Genomic DNA, 24520 nt, shown 5'->3' with positions numbered 1-24520 from the left:
TCTTTGGTGGAAGGCGAGGCATGCTTGATTTCTTCCTCAGCCCTTACGTGCGTCTTCAGCCACCTCTATCTCCGGGACGCCAGCTTCGACTTCTCCTCCTTCCTCGCTCCCGTGGACTCCGACTCCCAGGACGCTGCTGTTGCTGCCGTGAAGAGCTCCATGGACGCCATGCTAAGCAAGTTCCTGGTCATCGGTCCTATGACCGGGCCGAGGGGACGGGCGACGCGCCTAGCGACGGGGCTCTACTGGCGGGTGACGGCGGCACCCAGGTTTGAAGAGGTGGCTTGGTGACGCTGCTCCTTCCTGTTCGTCCCGTATCATGTAGCATGCCTTGGGGAGGCGTTTAAAACTATTTGCTTGGAACAATATGTTTTGTATAATTAGATTATGGTCCTTCGATTTTTTTCCATTTGCTCTATTATTCTGTGTCGGCAGAGCCCGGCCCCGTGCATACCTCCGCCACCGTTGGGTCGTCTGGATCACCAGGACGAGCCCAAGGGGTGAGGGGCTACGTGACCAGTTAGGCTCCTGAGACGCGATGCTTAGGAGTCCTCCTTGACACGTGAACAACTTAGGAAAAGTGTGAAGGCAAGCCTTGATGTTCTGCGTCGACAGGGCCCGCCCCCGCACATACCTCAGCAACCATTGGGTCATCCGGATCGCCAGGATGAGACCAAGGGGTGAGGGGCTATGTGGCCAGTTAGGCTCCTGAGACGCGACGCCGAGGAGTCCCCGTTGATGTATGAACGGCTTGAAAAGGGGGGAAAGTCACGCGTTGGTGTTCGGCATCGGCAGGGCCCGGCCCCGCGCATGCCTCAGTCGGACGCTGAGAAAGGAAAGGCTAAACAAAGAAAGCCCTAAGGCGTACGAACCCGGGGCCAGCGCCGCATCCTCAAGAAACGCCTCAAGGTGGCCCGACGCTTCACCAGTTCCCCCGCAGGCAATCTCAGACTGCGGCCAGTCTTGAGTCCAAGTTCAGCGGCCCCCAGACTCACTCTGGGCTCCTCTCCAGCTCCACCGGAGCGCTACGGCGGAATGTACCACTGACATCCTCGACCCGAGCACGACGATGTGGGGGCCGGTCGTAGCCACCACTGCTCGAGCTCTCATCCGAGGAAGAGCTGCCGTCGCGGGAGGTGGAGCGCGCGCCGCCAAGACCAAGCTCACATTCGCCACCCTCGTCGTCGCTGTCATCCTCTAGGAAGCATCCCGTGCGGCGGCCGTCCTCCCTAAAAACCCTCACATAGAGGGTCGCCAGACCATCGTACTTAAAGTGGAGGGTGCACCTTCCACCCAGGCCTCGCGCACGGGCGAACGTCTGCCAGCCGCGGGTCAGGACCACGCTACCTAAGGGGGTGACCTCGGCCCCTACCCATGAAGCTCTGCTGCACCAGCCGTCGGCCTGCAGCCAGAGACCATCAAGCCCCGGGAAGGAAGCTCACCGGAGAAGAAACGTGGAAGCCCGAGCGAGGTGCCGGCTGGGCTCTCTGACCACACCAAGAAATCAGGGAGCACGTCCAGCAAGGAGAAGCGCGGCCGAGGCAGGCGCACGATCATGGCGCGCCTCCCCTCGTCATGCCGGCTACTCGGAAGCAGGTGGCCCCTGCCGCGAGAAGAGGTGCCGTCGCGGGCACCAAGAGAATCGTCGGCTCTGGAGAGTGCGGGCCCACGCCCCCTAGGGGCCGCTACAGGAGCCGCGGGATGTTTGTGGCGATGGCCGCGGCCTCTCTTGGGAGGCGGAGAGGCTGGTCCCTCCTTGGAAGCCTTTCCCTTCTCGGCCGCCGAAAACCTCCTCGACGATGCCATGGAAGTAAGATGAATAAGGAGAAGAAGCGGGCGGGATCAAGATGAAGGAGAGTCGGGCAGGGGGCTCTGCCCCTCCCCCACATTTAGAGCCAAGGAAGGCCAACCACCAGCCTCCACGACCTTGCACCATCATGATCTTCTGCATGCCGTATCGTTCCGTCAAGTCAAACAGTTGCCAAAGCGGCATGGGGAAGTGGAGTTTCCCACGTCCCATCAATCGCCATGCGTCATCAAGGCCGCAGACAGCTAGGGCCCGCGGCGCTCCGCACTTGCCCTTTGGCTTTGCCTGGAAGCCAAGTCCGAGCGCGCCTTGGGCCCGGGGGCTACTGTCGGCGTTCTGGATATGGGGGTATCCAGCCCTACATGCCTGCGGCCCACCACGTGGCTCCATCGATGGCCTGGTACGGCCCAACTTTCACATCAACAGCTCAAGACCCTCGCGAGGGGCCAAGCCTTGCGAGGAGGACGATGCCAAGACCCCCGAGGGGATCGACCTCTTCAGGCTGGCTCCCGAGGGGCGGAGAGCCGGTCCGGGCCCCGAAGTTCACCCTGGAGGAGGTCCAGTGCTGCCCTTGCCTCCTCCAGGGCCCCGAAGGTGGCAGGAGTGCCATGGCTCGGCTGCATGCCGGGTAGGGGAGAAGACGTCCTTGACGCCAAGACAGAAGAAGCATCAGCAGCAGGAAGGACCGGGGGCTCCGGAGGCTGGGCGGCCTTAGCAGCCACATTAAGGATGGGCGTTGGAGGGGTCAGCCCCGCTGAAGGCGCCGGCACCTCCTGAAGACAGGCTTCCACGCCCTGGGGATCTCATGAGCCGTTTTAGGGTCCCTAACCGCATCATCACCAACAACGGCTCGCAGTTCACTAGCAACCTTTTCAAAACATACGGTGCTAACCTTGGAACACAGATATGCTATGCCTCAGTGGCGCACCCAAGGAGAAACGGCCAGGCCGAGGGGCCAATGCAGAAGTCCTGAGGGGCCTCAAGGCAAGGACCTTTGTAGGACCTTGAAGTATGTCTAGAGGGGGGGTGATTAGACTACTTGACCAATAAAAACTTAACCTTTTCCCAATTTTAGAGTTTGGCTGATTTAAGCTATTTTAGGACAAGTCAAGCAATCATCACACAATTCAAGCAAGCATGCAAAGAGTGTATAGGCAGCGGAAATTAAAGCATGCAACTTGCAAGAAAGTAACGGGAAGGGTTTGGAGGATTCAAACGCAATTGGAGACACGGATGTTTTTGGCGTGGTTCCGATAGGTGGTGCTATCATACATCCACGTTGATGGAGACTTCAACCCACGAAGGGTAACGGCTGTGCAGTCCACGGAGGGCTCCACCCACAAAGGGTCCACGAAGAAGCAACCTTGTCTATCCCACCATGGCCGTCGCCCACGAAGGACTTGCCTCACTAGCGGTAGATCTTCACGAAGTAGGCGATCTCCTTGCCCTTACAAACTCCTTGGTTCAACTCCACAATCTTGTCGGAGGATCCCAAGTGACACCTAGCCATTCTAGGAGACACCACTCTCCAAGAAGTAACAAATGGTGCATTGATGATGAACCCCTTGCTCTTGTGCTTCAAATGATAGTCTCCCCAACACTCAACTCTCTCTCATAGGATTTGGATCTGGTGGAAAGAGGGTTTGAGTGGAAAGCAACTTGGGGAAGGCTAGAGATCAAGATTCATATGGTAGGAATGGAATATCTTGGCCTCAACACATGAGTAGGTGGTTCTCCCTCAGAAATGGTAAGCTGGAAGTGTAGGTTCGTTCTGATGGCTCTCTCCACGAATGAAGAGCAGGTGGAGGGGTATATATAGCCTCCGCACAAAATCTAACCGTTACACACAATTTACCAAACTCGGTGGGACCGAATCGTTAAACTCGGTCGGACCGATTTAGTAAACCTAGTGACCGTTAGTGATTTTCGGTGGGACTGACATGCATCTCGGTGAGGCCGATTCGGTTAGGGTTAGGGCATAACGTAATCTCGGTGAGACCGATTACACAAACTCGGTGAGACCGATTTGGTAATAAGCTTTCCAGAGAGTTGGTCAGGTAAACTCTGTGGGACCGATTTTCTCTTTTCGGTGAGACCAAAATGTTACAAAAAAGAAACAGAGAGTTTACATTGCAATCTCGGTGGGACTGATCGCTCACTTCGGTTGGACCGAAACGTTACGAAGGGAAACAGAGAGATTGCAACCCCATCTCGGTGAGACCGATATCCCTATCGGTAAGACTGATTTGCTTAGGGTTTGTGGCAGTGGCTATGACTTTTGGAATTGGTGGCGCCGGATAGAAAGAATCGGTGTGACCGATTTTGGCTTTAGGTTTAGGTCATTTGTGGATGTGGGAAAGTAATTGAGGGTTTTGGAGCATATCACTAAGCACATGAAGCAAGAGGCTCATTAAGCAACACCTCATCCCTTCTTGATAGTATTGGCTTTTCCTATAGACTCAATGTGATCTTGGATCACTAAAATGTAAAATGAAGAGTCTTGAGCTTTTGAGCTTGAGCCAATCCTTTGTCCTTAGTATTTTGAGGGATCCACTTTCATCATCCATGCCATGCCATTCATTGAGCTTTCCTGAAATAATAGTCTTGGAATAGCATTAGCTCAATGAGCTATATGTTGTTATGAATTACCAAAACCACCTAGGGATAGTTGCACTTTCAATCTCCCCCTTTTTGGTAATTGATGACAACATATAGATCAAAGCTTCGACAAATGATAATAAAATTTAAATAACATCGTCGCTTTGAGAAGTATGTGATAAGCAAGAGCTCCCCCTAACTTTGTGCATAGTTTTAGATTTGCTTTGGACTGCAAATGCACAATGAATTAGGCTCATGGGTTACTCTTCCATGTCACATACATCTTGGTGGAGCGCTCAAAATAATAAACAATAAATACATGCACTCATCACCAAGCATAGTGAGTGATCACATAAGATAGATAGGATAATATCAAGCATGCATAAGTGTAGCTTATGATCAAACACATGATCATCAGAGTCTCACAAGCATAGTATCTCAACCAAAAGCAAACAAAGATTGAAAACCCACCAAATAAAGCAAGAGAGAACAAAAGCAACACTCTCTCTCTCGAAGCCTATGATCTATATATTTTTCTCCCCCTTTGGCAACAAGTTACCAAAAAGTTCATAGAAAATGCATAGTGCTAGATCGACTCTCAGGCTTGATCTTCTGGTGGTGGTGTAGAGATGGCTCCTTGGATGAAGGCTTCAATTGAAGTGGATGGAGCTAGAGGAGTTGGTGCTGGAGCTGGTTGCACTGGAACAGTAGGGGCAGTGGCTGGTGCTGAAGTTGTTGCTCTAGTGTCTGTCAGTGGCACTGCAACTGACCTCTGGGCTCTGGGCACTCTGGCAAACACATTTGTGGTAATCTTGCCCTTCCTCTCCTGCATGTCATCCTGCAGCTGCTCCACAACTGACTGAATCTCAGTTACCTTGACATCTAGATCATAGAATTTTTGTTCCATGATTCTTTCCAGGCTCTCCTGGTTTTGTGTTAGGGTGGCCAACCCCTTCTCAATCCTCAAAGATGATGCTATCAAGTAACCAAGCTGCTCCTGTTTGGTTTTCAAGAAATATTCAGATGCCTCCTCTTGAGTTGGCATCTTGGCAGCCTTCTCCTTCTTTGCCTTCTCCTTCTTCTCCTGAGCTTGAACTGATTGTGGATCATCTTCATTCATGACAACCTCATTGTCCTCAAAGTCTGGATAAAGTGGAAAGTGTTCCTTATCCAACTGATATTTTCCTGTGACCATTTTTGAGTTTATCAATTCTTGAATCTGAGGTGCATATCCACAGCTCCTCTTCTGATCTGCTGCAGTCCTCTTGATTGTTTCAATGATCAGGCTCATGACTTTGAACTTCTGTGGCACATCAAACACATGCAACATGTTGATGGCATGCCCTCTGATCATGTTATGGTCACCAGACTTGGGAAACAAGGTGTGCCTCAGAATCCAATTTATGGTTGGCAACCCTGAGAGCAGAAAGTGAACTGATCCAAACTGGTGAGTCTCTAATGCCTTGTCTGCAATTTCCTTGTACATGTGAGCCATTGAATTGTGACCCAACTTCTTCTTTGCATAAATGTCTAGGTCATCCTCATTCTCCTTGGGGGCATTAATCAGACTTGCCCATTCTTCAATAGTGGACTGGTACCTTGTACCTTCAGACATCCAAACTATTCTTCCATCTGGGTAAAAGTGTGCTGTGGAGTAGAACTGCATGATAAGCTCATCATTCCAGTTGGTGAACTTTTGTCCAACAAAATCTGCAACTCCACAAGCAACAAAGCTGTCTTGCACTCCAGGATAGTGCTGTTCATTTTCCTTGATGAATTTCCAGTCAACCCACCTCATGTCATAGACTATGGGCTTCTTGTCCAACAGAATTGTTTCATAGAAGTCCTGCTGTTCCTTTGTGTGGAACCTGTAGTCAACAGCAGTTCTTCTTCTTGAAGCATATGGATCTTCCATTCTCCACAGTCTCATCCCTGAATCCTTCCCGATTCTCATGTCCTCAGCCACAGGATGGGCATCATTGTGGTCTGGTATCTTGGGCTTGAGCTTTCTTAGAACCTGTCCTTCTTCTTCTGAATCTTCAGCAACATTGGGCACTGGGGCCTTATTCTTCTCAGCAGCTGGAATACTCCTAGTATTCCTCTTTCGAACTTGCTTGGCCTTGGAGGCAGCTTTGGGTGATTCCTTGGGCTTGGATGTTGCAGCCCCTAATCTGATTGCATCTCCCATAAGCTTAGCTGCCTTTGGATCTGGTGCAGCAAGCTCTTCCTCTTCCATCATGGAAGGTTGACCAACAATTTTGGCCATGGTATTCTTGACCCTTTCCTTCCTCTTCTTTCCTTCAGCAGCTGGCTCTTTGGGATCAGGCCTTTTAGGCAGTTGAGTTGATGCTCTAGCCTTGGACATTGGTTGTCTTCCTGCAGGCCTTTTGGTCTTCATGCCTGGCTTTGTATTCTTTGTTGAGCCATATTCCTTCTTGAGCACCACTTTCTTGGAAGTAGCCTCATCTTCCTCAGCTTTGTAATCTTCATCCTCTGAATCTGAAGTTCTTTTCCTCCTTTGCCTAGTTGCAGCCTTAGGCAAATTGCTAGGAGTACTTCTGCTCCCTTCATCTGAAGTTGAGGGACTAGTGCCCTCACTCAACTCCATCTGCTCTTCTGACCTGTTCTGGCTGTCACTTTGATCAGACATACTGCAAAAGCTGACTGCTGACCCTGTGAAGAGTTATAGATGAGATAGAAAAGATGAGCATCACAAAATGCAGAGGTTTTTGCAAAAGAATGACTCAAAAGTTCAGTCTTAGTTTTCCATAGAAAGCATTTCGGATCCACCAATTTTCAAACTCGGTGATACCGAAGCAGTTTTGGAACCTAAACTGATGATCTCGGTTGGACCGAGTTTCAGTTCGGTGGTATCAAGACTACTAGGGTTTCATAGAATCCTCAAATCGGTTGCACCGATTAGTAATTCTCGGTCAGACCGAGAGTCACTAGTGCAATGGCATAAGCCAAATCGGTGAGACCGAGTATTTCAACTCGGTGGGTCCGAGATGGTTTCGGCGGAAACCTAACCCTAAAAATTTGAATCACATCTAATCTATGAACTACTTTGGCTGGATAGAAGAGTTTCAATCGTGTCAAGAATCAATATGAAAACAATGTGCCAGGAATCAGACGTGGATAGCACAAAGATTAAGTCCACACTCTAACTTGGCGGTGGACTTGCTACGGCAGCAACGGCGGGGACGAAATCCGTTGACGGCGGCGGAGACGAGCGACAGGAGGCTGCTGGCGACAAGGAGACGATCCGGAGACCATGATGGCAGAGCGAGGTGTTGCGCGGGCGAAGGGTTTCGTAGAAATTTCCAAAATTTTGCCCGTGGCTATATATATAGCTCGACCCTGTCGGTGTGACCGAGTGGAACAACTCGGTGGCACCGAGATGCATAACTGTGTTCAGTTACAGCAAATCGGTGAGACCGAAAAGTTCAAATCGGTTGCACCGAGATTGAAAACTCAGACCAACTTGATGATCTCGGTAGGACCGAACTGGAAGGATCGGTCAGACCGAGAATCAATAAGAGGTTTTGGAAGTTTAAGTCTATGACGAATCGGGGACTTTGAGTGCTCCTCACACAGAGTGGTTCGAATCTGACCTGATCAAATTTTGTGATGTAGCATGAATAGAGTTTGAGACGGGAAAAGCATAGATAGATAAAGAAGGTTCTTAGGCATTCTTGTCCATCCACTTGGCACAAAGAAAAGAATCCAAACAAACAAAACAACAAGTGGATGTCCTTGAATGAGTAAAATATGCACCAACATGCTCACACAATAAGATGGCAATTGAAATATGTGGCAAAGCATGCACAACCAATTTTAGCATATATCAAGCAATTGCCGATGACTAGGTCATCTATATATGAGTATATTTACTTAGGAGTCAAATGAGAACATTTGATCATAGGTCATACTCATCGTTTAAGCTCAAGTGGGGTTACCACTTTTACATAATGCATTAATGTGTTCACACCATTAGAGTTGCTTTGACTCAATTCTTACAGTTAAGCTCCCCCTAGATGTGAGGTCCCCACTTAGAGGGATGAACTAACCTTGGGTTTTGTCGATGATGACTTCATGTAGGTGTTGAATATGTAGATGCTCAATGTTGATGTAGATCATTTGGAGCAATCCTTTGGAGTGAGTTGCACTTTCAACTTGCCTACATGGGTTAGTCCCACAAGGAACAAACAAGAATATCCATAGACATAGAGTGATGCACACACAAGATGATGTCCATGAAAACATTAGGTTACCTTGTCCCTTGCCTTACCAACATGAGGGTTTGTGACTCCTTGAACTAGTGCAAGATGTGAAAGTTGATTGCACTTGTTCTTGCCAAAATGATATGAGTGAAGAATGTTGGCGGAGTCACCCTCAAGAACTCTCTAGTTCTTCTTCTTTGGGATCCACATCATCTTGATGGGAATCCTTGGAGTTGTCGTTGTACTTGATGAAGTAGAACTTGACGTAGTCTTGGGGACCCAACTGAACGAGGCTTTAGGTGCTTCTTCAAATGCATCAATCTCTTCTTGAAGCTTGTCCTTGCCTTTGTTCTTGTGGTCTTGTGGTGGAAGATCATCTTGAGCTTGTGTTCCCTTGAAGGAAGTAGGATCATACTTCTCTTGTTGAGGAACAAACTTTGTCTTGGGGTATTGATCTTCTTCCCACTCAACTCCATTGGCGTTGAACTTTCGTTCAAAACCAACACCTTGATTCTTCCGGTGCCTTCCTTGCTTGCGTACAATTTCCTCGAATTTCTTACTCCCGGCAAGGCTCTTGTAAACACCTTTCTCTATAATTCCCTTCAATAAACTATTTTCTTGCTCAAGTGTAACTTGGCTAAGAGAATCATTAGTGGAATCAAGAGAACTACTAGAAGCAACAACATTGGATTTGACATTATTATTGTTACTACTAGAGGAAGTATCTTTCTTGTACTTGTTACTAGACTTGACTTGAGGCATGTAAGTAGATAAGAGTAAACGCTTGGCAATGTAAGAAGAACTTTTCTTGCAGAGATCATCATTGATTGCCTTTAAGAACTCATGCTCTTGCTCAAATTGAGCTTTTCAAAGCGTAACTTCTCATGAGCCCTTAAAAGTTCTCGATGATCTTCGAAGATAGTTTCATGAGCAAACTTAAGAGTGTTTAGTTCTTTAGTTAGAAGCTCAATTTTCTCCTTATCATTGTCATTCTTTTGATTAGCATGATTAATTGACGTTTCATCAGAGTACTCATCACTAGAGTTGTCAACAAGTAAATCATCATCCACAAGCAAGTCATCTTCATCACTATTAAAATCAACATACTCGGGATGTGTTACCTTTGGACCTTTGGCCATGAAGAATCTTCCAACACCTTCATTTGGTGAGTCAAATATGTCGTAGGAGTTGGTTGACACAAGTGCTAGACCGGCAACACCTTCATCTTGAGTATATTCGGAGTCGGAGTGATAGCTTCTCTCGGAGTGATTGTCGGAGTCGGAGCCGGAAACCCATTCACCAACATGAGCTTGATGTCTTCGTTTTGTGTAGCTCCTTGATGACTTGTCCTTTCTTTCCGAATCCTTATTTCTCCGCGAGGGTCTTCGTTCATAATGATCATCTCTACTCCTCCTCTCTCTTGGTGGTGATTCTTCTCTTTTGCTCCTTCTTCTTGGAGAATCTTCTCTTCTTTTGTAGGGTGCCGTACACTCATTGGAGTAGTGTCCGGGTCTCCCACAATTGTAGCAATTGCGCTCTCTACTAGAAGATCTCTTGTCATTGTAAGACCTTGACTTGGAGCTTCTTTCTTTGCTTCTACTTTTGTAGAATTTGTTGAAGTTCTTCACCATTAAGCTTAATTCTTCATTAAAGATTGGTTTATCACTTGATGATGTGGGGGCTTCACTTGAGGCTTTGTAAGCACCACTTGACTTGTTGTGAAGTTCCTCCTTATCCTTGAGTGACATCTCATGAGCAACAATCCTTCCAATGACTTCCGTTGGCTTGAGATCTTTGTAGTTTGGCATCATTTGGATCAATGTGCACACGGTATCATACTTTACATCCAATGCTCTTAGGATTTTCTTGATGATGAATTTGTCGGTCATCTCTTCACTCCCTAAGGCGGCAATCTCATTTGTGATAAGAGAAAGCCTAGAGTACATTTTAGCGACACCTTCACCATCCTTCATTTTGAACTTGTCAAGCTGACTTTAGAGCACATCCAACTTGGATTCCTTGACGGACTCGGTACCTTCATGCATATCAATCAAAGTATCCCAAATTTCCTTTGCGTTCTCAAGACAGCCGATCTTGTTGAATTCTTCGGGGCACAATCCGTTGAAGAGGATGTCACATGCTTGAGTGTTGTATTGCAGCATCTTCAATTCTTCCGCATTGGCTTCACGGTTCGGTTCTCTCCCATCGAAGAATTCACCTTGCAAGCCAATACAAATAATTGCCCAAACGGCGGGGTTATGTCCAAGAATATGCATTTTCATCTTATGCTTCCAACTAGCAAAATTAGTACCATCAAAGTAAGGACCTCTACGGTGATAATTTCCCTCGCTAGACGCAATACTCTCCTAGGTTGTGAAACCAAGGCTATGACCACCAAAAGCTATGGAAATCAAAGCAAATGGATACCAATGCTCTGATACCACTTGTAGGACCTTGAAGTATGTCTAGAGGGGGGGTGATTAGACTACTTGACCAATAAAAACTTAACCTTTTCCCAATTTTAGAGTTTGGCTGATTTTAGCTATTTTAGTACAAATCAAGCAATCATCACACAATTCAAGCAAGCATGCAAAGAGTGTATAGGCAGTGGAAATTAAAGCATGCAACTTGCAAGAAATTAACGGGAAGGGTTTGGAGGATTCAAACGCAATTGGAGACACGGATGTTTTTGGCGTGGTTCCGATAGGTGGTGCTATCGTAGATCCTCGTTGATGGAGACTTCAGCCCACGAAGGGTAACGACTGCGCGAGTCCACGGAGGGCTCCACCCACGAAGGGTCCACGAAGAAGCAACCTTGTCTATCCCACCATGGTCGTCGCCCATGAAGGACTTGCCTCACTAGCGGTAGATCTTCACGAAGTAGGCGATCTCCTTGCCCTTACAAACTCCTTGGTTCAACTCCACAATCTTGTCAAAGGCTCCCAAGTGACACCTAGCCAATCTAGGAGACACCACTCTCCAAGAAGTAACAAATGGTGCGTTGATGATGAACTCCTTGCTCTTGTGCTTCAAATGATAGTCTCCCCAACACTCAACTCTCTCTCATAGGATTTGGATCTGGTGGAAAGAGGGTTTGAGTGGAAAGCAACTTGGGGAAGGCTAGAGATCAAGATTCATATGCTAGGAATGGAATATCTTGGCCTCAACACATGAGTAGGTGGTTCTCTCTCAGAAATGGTAAGTTGGAAGTGTAGGTTCGTTCTGATGGCTCTCTCCACGAATGAAGAGGAGGTGGAGGGGTATATATAGCCTCGACACAAAATCTAACCGTTACACACAATTTACCAAACTCTGTTGGACTGAATCGTTAAACTCGGTCGGACCGATTTAGTAAACCTAGTGACCGTTAGTGATTTTCGGTGGGACTGACATGCATCTCGGTGAGGCCGATTCGGTTAGGGTTAGGGCATAACATAATCTCGGTGAGACCGATTACACAAACTCGGTGAGACCGATTTGGTAATAAGCTTTCCAGAGAGTTGGTCAGGTAAACTCGGTGGGACCGATTTGCTCTTTTCGGTGAGATCGAAATGTTACAAAAAGGAAACAGAGAGTTTACATTGCAATCTCGGTGGGACCGATCGCTCACTTCGGTTAGACCGAAACGTTACGAAGGGAAACAGAGAGATTGCAACCCCATCTCGGTGAGACCGAGATCCCTATTGGTAAGACCGATTTGCTTAGGGTTTGTGGCAGTGGCTATGACTTTTGGAATCGGTGGCACCGGATAGAAAGAATCGGTGTGACCAATTTTGGCTTTAGGTTTAGGTCATTTGTGGATGTGGGAAAGTAGTTGAGGGTTTTGGAGCATATCACTAAGCACATGAAGCAAGAGGGTCATTAAGCAACACCTCATCCCTTCTTGATAGTATTGGCTTTTCCTATAGACTCAATGTGATCTTGGATCACTAAAATGTATAATGAAGAGTCTTGAGCTTTTGAGCTTGAGCCAATCCTTTGTCCTTAGTATTTTGAGGGATCCACTTTCATCATCCATGCCATGCCATTCATTGAGCTTTCCTGAAATAATAGTCTTGGAATAGCATTAGCTCAATGAGCTATATGTTGTTATGAATTACCAAAACCACCTAGGGATAGTTGCACTTTCAACCTTCAAGAAGAAGCTCGAGGCCTGCGGCAGGGACTGGCTCGACGAGCTGCAGTCCGTGTTGTAGTCCATCCGCACCACCGCGACCAAGCCAACAGGATAGACGTCGTTCTTCCTCGTCTACGGAGCAGAATCGGTTCTCCCTCACGAGGTCAAGCATCGCTCCACGCGGGTCCTAGCGTTCGATGAGGTGTGTCAGGACGCCACGCGGGGGATGTATCTCGTGCTGGGAAGGAATGCCGCGTCAAGTCTCGCTCCGGGCAGCGAGGTACCAGCAGGTGCTGCGGTGGTACCACTGCTGCAGCATCCGCTCTAGGACATTGGAGGTGGGCGACCTCGTCCTAAGGCAGGCTCTCTAGGGAAGGGCTGCACAAGCTCTCTCCCATGTGGGAGGGCCCGTTTAGGATTGCCTGTGTCTCTAGGCCTCGCACCGTGCACCTGGAAACGCAGGACGGGGTCCCCATCTAGAATGCCTGGAACATCCAGCACCTCCGGAAGTTCTACCCCTGAAGAAAGGCTCCGGCCTATGAAGCAAGGCTCCGGCCTATGAAGATCTCCGCTCGTGACACTCTCACATAATAATGAGTGGGGTTGTACACACCCCGGAGTTTCCTGGGAGTCGCCCTGGGGCATCATGGGGGCTCGCTCCCATGTCTTAGTGGCTCCACTTAGCTCCGCGCTGGTGAGAAGACTAGATTAGATGTCGGACGTGGCTGTTCATTTGCTTTCCAAAGTTGCTTACAGTTTTTAGTGATCTCTCAATGGATTTGGTATTTTCGAATTTTGGTTCCTTGAGTTAATTTCTTCTCCTTCATCGTTGTTGGCCTAAGGGTAGGAAGGAGGTGGCAGTTGCCCATCACCTTCTCTCGCGCGCCTCGCGCCTGGGGCTAGGCATGTGTGTGCGCCTTGGGTCTTCCCTCGCGCGTGCACACCGTGCCAAACCCCGCTGCCCCCGGTGCTTTGGCCTTATCCTTGTGAGGAGTCCTCGATCAAGCTCTCATGCATCAGCATCCCTCATATCCGTGCCCCCCGGGCAGCGGGACGCGGTGCATTAAGTTAGAGCTAACCTATGGCAGGGGGCTCACATAAGGAGGAGTGAGGTGCTCATCCTTTTTTTTCTTTTCCTTTGTAAATAACCCTGCAGTAGCTCCGCAGCGACTCATTAGACCTCGAGGCATCTCCCGAGGTCTGCAATCTTCAGCTCCCCAGGAAGGGGGGCCCAGGGCCCCGCCGAGCGCCCAAAGACTGGTCTTCACGAGGCGAAAAGTTACTGCGCACATGACAACCTAAGTTTTCCTATCACGGCTTACTCGAAGAGCAAACATCACAGCACAACACCAGGATAGCAAAGCATAGCTTAAAGGGCATAACTGCCATAGTTCATTACATGCCCTGTGGGGTACATCATCTTTTTTCGAATTACAAGAGAAAGGAAAGGCTAAATAAGGAAAGCCCAAAGGCGTACAAACCCGGCGCCAGCACCGCATCCTTAAGCAATGCCTCAAGGTTGCCTGGCGCTTCACCAGTTCCCTCGCAGGTGACCTGGGGCTACGGCCGGTCTTGAGTCCAAGTTCGGCGGCCCCCAAACTCACGCAGGGCTCCTCTCCAGCTTCACCGGAGCGATGCGGCGGGACAAACCACTGACATCCTCGACTTGAGCATGACGACGTGGGGGCCGGTAGTAGCCACCACTGCTCGAGCTCTCATCCGATGAAGAGCTGCCGTAGCGGGAGGAGGAGCACGCACCACCAAGACCAAGCTCACCTTCTGATAGGGGGCTAACCTGGTGTAGGCCGATCTTTCACGTTTGGAGTGGGATCCCTCGAAGAATAGGAAGAACACGGGGAAGAACGGGGAGAAATCACAAGGGGAAACACTCAAGAACAAGTCCAATCACACATCCACTAGACAATTAAACACACAAGTTCACAAGGTACATGAACAACAAAAGGAAAGATACAAGGTAAGGTTCATCTCCAAGAGGAGGTCTTGATGGTATCCTAGACGGATCTTCCCACGAGGGGGTCTTGATGATATCCCGTAGGATCTTCTCACATGGAGGACTTGAACTCCATGGGAGTGGTCTCTCTCTCAAGAGGAGGAGGTAGGAGCAAAGCTCACCTAAGAATGAGCTATCATATTTGCTTCCCTAGAAAGGAGGAGGGAGAGGTCTATTTATAGTCTTAGTGCAAATGGGGGCGAAGTGAAGGGGGTACATGGGCCTCAGCCCATAACTAGACACAGCTAGGGTCCGGTCGTCCGTGAGACGACGGTTGTCCGGAGGCTCGCGGGGGTCCGGACGTCCGTAGGTGTCCGGTCGTCCGGTCGCCGGTCGTCCGGTCTTCGTCGGATTTCCGTAGATTAGGTTCTGTTGCACGGCGTCGCGCGTCCGTAGGTGTCCGGTCGTCTGGAGCCTGGAAGGTGTCGGACGTCCGGGCTAGGCCGGGCGTCCGGAGCCTGTAGCTTCCGTGACAGCTCCATCTTCTTCCGTCTTATCTTCCATGCTTCCCTCGCGGATGGTGTAGGTGTTACTTGGCGCTTGCACTTCTCCTCGTCATCCGTGAAGCTCCCACAATACCTATGCATGCACATGAGTGGAGTGTCAAGTAGTATGCTATCCTCGAAGGGGTCAAGTGAGCACGTGTAAAGGAAAAGATTCACCGTTATGTATGAGAAGTAGAGGTCGCACGTGTCACTTGCCAAACAGACTCTTGACATGGTGATCACCGTAGGATGCTCCGCATCATCCCCTCCCCATTGGAAGAGATCCGACCTCGGATCGAAAGCCAAATCACCATGGGAAAGAGATGGCGTTGCCGTGTCGAAGCGGTCGATCACCAATCACTCAGCATCTTGAAGCTCCAAATAGGCACTCTCCAATGTCGCACCATCTAGTGATTCCTTCAAAAGGGGCAAAGATAACAAACACTTGGAAAATAAATGTTGTTAGCGTTAGTGCAAAACGAAACATTCAAGAGGTGATTCACCGAACAAGTGTTGTCGTCAAGCATAGCATAGGGTGTGACAAAGGATTGTGACATGGCATGTATGCATATAAATCAAGCACAAGAAAAAATATCATGGGGACAAGTATGCAATTGTGAGGTAGAGATGCAAATATGTGTGACAAGAGAACAAGCATCTACCTCAAGTTCATAGCAAACATGCATAAAGCGCTCGACAAATGGTCGATGGTAGGCATAGGAATCATTCACAACACCAAATAAGATGAGATGTCTAAACACATGGGTCAAGTGCAAGACAATCCAAGCATGACGTGCATAGGTTTAGTGAAAATAGTGTGGCACTCAACACAATAGAAAGAGTAATTGTTCATCATGTGTGAGGCAATCAAGTGAATCATGTGACAAGCAAAGGGACATGGCATATGTAAAGAAATGATATTGTTGCAACCAACCATATGATAGTAGCAAGTAGTCCAAGAATTTGATGCAACACACAAGGTATATAAGTCATGAGGCATGGAAATGCGAAAATGGCAAGTCGAGGCAAGATCTCTAACATGTGCTCAATCAAGTGGTCCAAGATGACCAATAAGCATCATGGTGCAAGCAACACAAGTAGTTTGATCCTCAATATCCATGCTCAAGAAGGATGTCACCTTGAAAGCGTGTCCTTGTGCATTCTTCACAATGCTGAAGTGGTAGGAAATGTGGTGTAGAAGCGAGTCGTGGTATAATATATGAGGCTTGCTCTCAAGAGCTCAAATGGTCAACTCACGTGAAGTGGAAGTCAACACAAAGTCCAAGTATCCTACACATGCACACAACAAAACAAAGAATGTATGCGCATGGTAGATAAACACATCATCCATCATGATGGTTCTCATCTTTTGCACATAACCATTAGAAGAACAAGTGCATGGATAATATGATGCAACAATCTTTATGTTCATGGCATGATGCATATGGTGCAAAGAAGGAAGACAAGCATGCTTCACAAGTAATATGTCAAAATCTCCAAATATATGCGAGAATGCTATGGGGGCAATCTCATGAGCAGAAGATAATCATTGTTGCACTCAATACATGGCAAATCATCGAGCATGAGAGAGGCAACACATGGAGATATATGACAATAAACAATATGAATCATGTGCAAAGCATATAGATGGTTGTCATCAACCGCATGAAATGAGCAAGTATGAATCATGGGTGATGCAACATGAGCAAGCATAGTAATCAAGTCATGCAAACTAGTGGAGCGAAGATGCAACACACTAGATTAAATCATGGCAATCATGTCATGTGAGAAAATAATTGGCATAGGTAATGCACATGACATATCACAAGCACGAACACAAAGCAAGATCATAGTATCATCATAGGAATGGGTCATAAATGGAACATGGCAATAACAAGCAATATCTCCACCAAACTTGCAAATACACATAAAAGTATGAGAATCAATCATCATGTGTAAAGCAAAGCATAGGTCACAAATGCATGGCAAAGGCATAGGAATAAGCATATCATGCAAAGTGAACATGGCAAGATGGGTAAAGGATATATAATGGACAATAACCCATAGCCAAGTGAGGACCATGTAGAGGAAATGCGCGAAGTTTTTGCACGAAGAGAGCGGTGGGAATGACAATCCATGTGATCCCAAGTGATCGTTGCTCTCTAGAGCTTGTTTTGTCAACTCGTGGTATTGCGAGGTTGACAAGTAATCATGGGTACCTACACAAAAGAGACACAAACCAAAGAAATTGTGCCTGCGGTAAATGTACACATCATCCATCATGATGTGTATGTGCACATGTGAGCTAGCACAAGATAAGCATCGCTCAAAGAAATTTGATGCATGGTATAAGAACATGTCATCCATCATGAAAGAATAGTTATTGTGTATGACACGATGGGTACAAAAATTGAGAATGCAATTATATGGCACATCAATAGCATGTTTATTCATGGGGAGCATATGGTGCACACAAGTATTGGGATGATGCAATGAATGGGATGGATCAAAATCTCCTAAAATGTATGAGGAAACTATGGGGGTCTCCTCATGAGCAATATCGGAAACATCATAGGGAGAAAATGGACAACATCCAAAAGAATGCATATCCGAACCTAGGTGGTCATGGCATGGCATATGAGATAAATGATGCAAAGGGAGCATATCAATATCATCACAAGAAAAACAAATGCCAATAACCATGGGCTTGTCATCTATGCCATAAGTGCAAATTGGGTTTATTTTAATGGCATATGCATAATGACTACGAAGAGATTGCAAATAAGACATATGGTTGGTCTCATGCACAGCATATGACAAGTCAAGCGGATTATCAAACATGATGTGACCTAAAGAATTTTCACAAGAGATCCTATGTAACATGGCATCACAACTAAGAGACTCCACATGAGAATCATCATACTCATCATAAATGGGTAAATCATCGCATGGGGAAATCATACTAGCATGAAGCATGGTACTAGCTGGATCAACATCATGCAAGCAATCAAAGTCAAGAATGTCCACTAGTGGGACTAGAGCATCACCGTCACCTATGTTACATTTATCATTCCACTCAAGTGGTGTAGGTGAGGTGGGAAAGACCAAATGGTGGTCATCTTCATCTTGATGGAACCATGTGGGGGTGCATCATATTCCACCATGGCCATCGTCTTATCCAAAGGGAGGATGAAGTCGTCGAGGATCGGCGCGTCATCATAAATGGGACCTAGCACCAAATGAGAGGACACAATAGAGGTAGAGGTCAAGTTGTTAGAAATGCAAATGGCCTCACAAGACCTATCAACTATCTCACTCTCTCTATGTGGTGGTTCACTCACTCCCTCAAAAAGTAGGTGCACTGAAAGTCACACATGGTGGAGTCACTCATCTCACTCAAGTGGTGGGGGTTGTGGCTCTCCTCACATGGAAAGTGGGGCAACTCGTCATATATGGGGCTAGTGGTGAAGTCACTTTCACTCTCAATATGGTGACAAAAGTCACTCAAGTCATCATATGTCGCTGTGGTCGAAGGAAAAATCCCATGCTCAACCATCTCGTCACCGTCGCCATGGATGAAGGCCGAAAATGGCACATCATCACTCTTCTCCATGACCGAAGGGAAAATCCCATTCTCGATCATCTCATCATCGACGCAGTGGACAAAGGCCGAAGATGGCACATCATCACACTCGCCTCCAAAGATGGAAGCATCATCCTTGCTAGACACCTTGCCGCTCGCCTCCAAAGCTTGGTCCTTGAAGGTCTCCGTAGTCATACTCGTTGCCGCACCATCTTGAAAAAGAGTCATGGTAGACTCGGCACCATCAATGCCACAAAGAGGGATGGCGGTGAAGTCGAACTTTGGAGCATCGTCTTGGAGCTCGTCGGGCTTGGACATCGTGGTGGTACTAGCCTCATGCTTGTCGTAGAGCTTGGTCACCGCAAAGTGTGCTTGGGGTGGAGAAGCCTTGGCCTTCATGTGTTCTTGTTCCGCCTTGAGAGCACCAATGTAGTAGTCGTCGAGGGACTTGTAGTTCTGGAGGAAGATAGTCTTGGATATGTCGTTGTTCAATCCCATCATGAAGTGGAACTTCATCGAAATGGGGTCATCCACGCCGGCTCGTCGTAAGGCAATCTTCATCTCCTTGAAGTACTTGTTGATGGACTTGGATGCCTGGATGGTGTTCTCCAATTGGCGTCAAAGTTGTTTCGTGTAGGTTGGAGGCACGAACTCTCGACGCAAATCTCTCTTCGTCTTGGTCCAACTCATGTCGCAGCTCTCCGAAGGTGTGTGAAGCCACCATGTCGAGGCGTAGTCATGGAAGTTTCTTGTGGCGCACTTCACTTGATCTTCGGAAGGGACTTAATGTAGCTTGAGGTAGTCGTCCATCAAGTGCTCCCACTCGAGATACTCCTCGGGTTCTTGAGTCCCATAGAAAGGAATCTCGTGGTCGGTGTCGAGGTCGTAGTTGCTCGTGGAAGTCGCGGACTTGAGCTTGGGGAGATTCTCTTGAGCGTAGTCTTGGGGTGCTTGTTGGCGAAGATGCCGTATGTCCGTAGGCGAAGATGCCTTGAAGTCACTTGGCGAAGATGCCAAGGGAGATGGTGAAGTCGTTGAGTGGTTGTTGGTGTTGAGCTCTTGACCTTCATGTTCTTGTTGGTGATGGTGTCGATGTCGATGTGATCTTGTCGGAGATGGTAGCTCGGATGCACGTGCACATGAGCGTCTTCTCGAAGATGAGGAATATTGCTTGTAGGACTTGATGAGGTCTTTGATCTCCTCCATTTGAGCTTGCATCTTGGCGTCGGAGTTGTTTTTCATCGCATCGAACTCGTCGTTGTTGTAGACCGAAGGTGAAATGCCTTGCCTATCCATCACAAGACTCGAGTAGTAGAGGTGAGTAGGAAAGGAGATAAACAATACCAAGTTACCTTTTCCCAAAGTTGTGCATATATCCCGTTTCACTCAATGTGAAATGAAAAAATAGTGGAATTGGTACCGGACTTGTTCACTCACACCTATCAAGTAAAGCTTATGGAGTAGCTTGGTGAGGATAGTGGCACAAAAATTTGATGCGAAATGTTAGCAAGAGTCAATAATGTTGAAAGAATCACAAATTCGCAAGCAAAACAAGTAGACCAATAGCAATAAGTGGCACACGGAAACACACACACGGATAGATAAATGGGTCGTGCAACCAAGGAGTGAGCACAAAATGTGGAATCCACGGAAAACGCTCGTGTTGCACAACTCAAGAAAGACGCTAGCACGATTGCTGAATAGGCGGATACGACACTTGTCCACAACCTATAAGATGCAAAATGGATAAACTTATATCCCATGTATGTTATGTATGTATGGTTCCCGGTGTTTCTCTCAAGATTATCCAAGATGATCGGATATGACAATCATATGTGCAATGTGGTATGATGCTATGGCACTTGCTTACAAGCTCTTTGCTCTTTTTCTTTTGCTTAAAAGCTTTTTTTTGTATGGCCACTTTTGCACAATGCACAAACCAAGATAGCAATTGTGTAGATGCGGGAACAAACTTGTGACACAAGATATGATACCAATATATGCACCACGATGATATGGTATGTATGCTATGGGAAGTATGATGACTAATGTGCACAAGGCAACATTGCTGGCAATACTCAAATGGCTAGTCTTGATAGGCAAGTAACGCAAAATGGGCTAGGGGTTATCAATGCAATGGCAAGGGGAATATACAATGGTGTCCTCGAGATTACCATCCTTGGTGATGATGAGAGGCGGTGTTGCCGATGTCGACCCGTTCCTAGATAGCCGAAACACCCTAGGAAACGGAAAAACTGCAAACTCAAAATCTCCAAAGGCAAATGTCAAATGGTGGTAGAGGAAAGTGGTGGTGGTTTGCAGTTGGCAATGGGGAAGTGGAATGATGGGATATATACGTGTTGGAGTTGAAGTTGCCGTCCCTAAGTAGCCGAAACACCTTAGGAGACACAAGCCACAACTCAAACAAGCTCAAACAAAATTGGGTTAAGTTGGGTGGTGGAAGTGTATTGTGGGCAAGGTTATGCGGAAATGGTGGTGGTGGTTGATGAAGAAGCAACCGTCCCTAAGTAGCCGAAACACCTTAGGAGACTTGAATCTCTACTCAAGCAACCACGAATGCTATGGGGAACAAAATTGGTTAGGTTGTGGAAGGCAGTGGTGGCTATGCGGATGATGTGGTGGAGGGCCTAGGCAAACTTGCCAAATTTTCAAAAATTTTATGGAGTCAAATGGTGTTGGTAGTATTTTTGTGGGATGGGGGATGTCAATATCTTCAAAACGAGCAAAAGAACGTCAAAATCGGAGTTCAGAACAATTAGTTATGGACAAAAGTCTCAAACTACAGGTTACGGACGTCCGTAAAAGGACGGATGTTTGGTCGTCGGACGTCCGGGAGGGCTCGGAAATCCTTGATTTATGTTTTGTTGACAGGCTCCTGTCGTCCAAAAAAGGTCGGACGTCCGGGGGTCGGGGTCAACGCGGGATTTGAGCTCCGGGGCGCAATTGGGGGATTTTGGGGTCAAAATTGAGGAGATTTCGTGGATGAAAGATGTGGAAATTGGGGAAATGCTAGATCCACTCGAAACCAAGCAAATCCATGGATCAAAATCAACAAAACATAATCAAACCAACAAATCACAAAAAAAATTGGGGCTATTTTTGGTGGGGATTTTCGAAATTTAGGACGAAATCAAGCGAAAGAAGGCTAGAAAACGGTGGGAGGGACTCCAAATACGTGATCAACGTGGCTCATTATACCATATGATACGGGGCTAACCTGGTATAGGCCGATCTTTCACGTTTGGAGTGGGATCCCTCAAAGAACATGAAGAACACGGGGAAGAATGGGGAGAAATCACAAGGGGAAACACTCAAGAACAAGTCCAATCACACATCCACTAGAGAATCAAACACACAAGATCCACAAGGTACATGAACAACAAAAGGGAAGATACAAGGTAAGGTTCATCTCCAAGAGGAGGTCTTGATGGTATCCTAGACGGATCTTCCCACGAGGGGGTCTTGATGATATCTCGCGGGATCTTCTCACATGGAGGTCTTGAACTCCATGGGAGTGGTCTCTCTCTCTCTCAAGAGGAGGAGGTAGGAGCAAAGCTCGCCTAAGAATGAGCTATCATATTTGCTTCCCTAGAAAGGAGGAGGGAGAGGTCTATTTATAGTCTTAGTGCAAATGGGGGCGAAGTGAAGGGGGGTACATGGGCCTCAGCCCGTAACTGGACACAGCCAGGGTCCGGTCGTCCGTGAGACGCCGGTCATCGGGAGGCTCGCGGGGGTCCGGACGTCCGTAGGTGTTCGGTCGTCCGGTCGCCGGTTGTCCGGTCGCCAGTCATTCGGTCTTCCTCGGATTTCCGTAGATTAGGTTCTGTTGCCACGGCGTCGGGCGTCCGTAGGTGTCCGGTCGTCCGGAGCCTGGAAGGTGTCGGATGTCCGGGCTGGGCCGGTCGTCCGGAGCATGTAGCTTCCGTGACAGCTCCATATTCTTCCGTCTTCTCTTCCATGCTTCCCTCGCGGATGGTGTAGGTGTTCCTTGGCGCTCGCACTCCTCCTCGTCATCCGTGAAGCTCCGACAATACCTATGCATGCACATGAGTGGAGTGTCAAGTAGTATGCCATCCTCGAAGGGGTCAAGTGAGAACGTGTAAAGGAAAAGATTCACCTTTATGTATCAGAAGTAGAGGTCGCACGTGTCACTTGCCAAACGGACTCTTGACATGGTGATGACCGTAGGATGCTCCGCATCACCTTCGCCACCCTCGTCATCGCTGCCATCCTCTGGGCAGCACCCCATGTGGCGGCCGTCCTCCCTGAACACCCTCCTGTAGAGGGTCGCCATACAGTCGACTTAAAGTGGAGGGTGCACCTTCCGCCCAGGCCTTGCGCATGGGCGAACGTCTGCCAGCCGCACGTCATGACCACGCTGCCGGAGGCGGCGACCTCGCCCCTGACCCACGAGGCTCTGCTGCAGCAGCCGTCGGCCAGCAACCAGAGACCATCAAGACCCAAGGAAGGAAGCTCGCCAGAGAAGAAACACGGAAGCCGGAGCGAGGTGCCGGCCGGGCTATCCGACCACACCATGAACTCAGGGAGCATGTCCAGCAAGGAGAAGCGTGACCGAGGCAGGCGCACGATCACGGGGCGCCTCCCCTCGTCATGGGGGCTACTGCGAAGCCGGTGGCCCCCGCCTCGAGAAGAGGTGCCATCGCGGGCACCAAGAGAAGCGCCTACTCTGGAGTGTGCGCCCCCACGCCCCCTAGGGGCCGCCACTCCGACAACTCCATGGACGACGCACGCCGAGCGCCGGGCCGCAGTCACCGCTCGCGTTGCTTAGACGGCTCCGCCGGGCGATGGTTGTGCTCGTCGTGCTCCATCTCTAGTGGCCAACACCGCCACGGTCCCTGCCGGCCACGAGCAGCAAGCTTCTTCGCTGCACCCATCGGTGCGCCACGACGGGCGCACTACTCCTCCGTCACTGACTCCGGTAACTTCGTCCTACCACGCGCGTCACGGCCCGGCGAACACGCAGGCCACTCTGCTCATGGTGCGGGAGCTCGTTCGCTACCGCCCGGTCAGCGACTTCTACGAGGAGTGGCTCGAGCGTATCGCTGAACTCGTCAGCGTGGCCGGGCGCTCTGCCGCTCTGGCCCACTTACTGCCTCAGCAGCCGCCTGCCACGGGCAACATGGATCACGGGGCTCCTCCACCACCTTCGTCCCAGGGCGTCATCATCGAGCCAAGGCGTGTGGCACCACGGCGCGACCCGCCGCGCCCGGCGCCAGCTCAGGAGGATGTGAGCTATCAGGTGGTGCAGCAACCTCAAGGAGAAGCGCGCGTGCTTCCTGCACCCCCGCACCAGGCCCGTGTACCGCCATAGGAGGTGGCGGCGCGCGTGCACTAAGTATGCCACCTCGGCGTGCTCTAGTGGCCACAGCAGGATGCCGCATGTTCACCCCGGAGCTCCGCAGCGTCGTCTGGCCAAGCAAGTTCAAGCCTGACCTGCCCCCACACTATGATGGCACCGCTGACCCTGCTGAGTTCCTGCAGCTCTACGAGCTGAGCATCGAGGCGGCCAGTGGTGACGAGAGGATCATGGCAAAGTGGTTCCCGATGGCCCTCAAGGATGGCGCGCATTCTTGGCTCCTGAACCTGCCCAAGGGGTCGCTCTCTTCCTAGGAGGAGATGCACGGTCGCTTCATCGCCAACTTCCAGGGCACTCA

The sequence above is a fragment of the Triticum dicoccoides genome, chromosome 1B (genome assembly GCF_002162155.2).
Source record: "Triticum dicoccoides isolate Atlit2015 ecotype Zavitan chromosome 1B, WEW_v2.0, whole genome shotgun sequence".
In the NCBI taxonomy this organism is placed as follows: Eukaryota; Viridiplantae; Streptophyta; class Magnoliopsida; order Poales; family Poaceae; genus Triticum; species Triticum dicoccoides.
The sequence above is the reverse complement of the archived record's forward strand: the minus strand, read 5'-3'. Positions refer to the sequence as shown.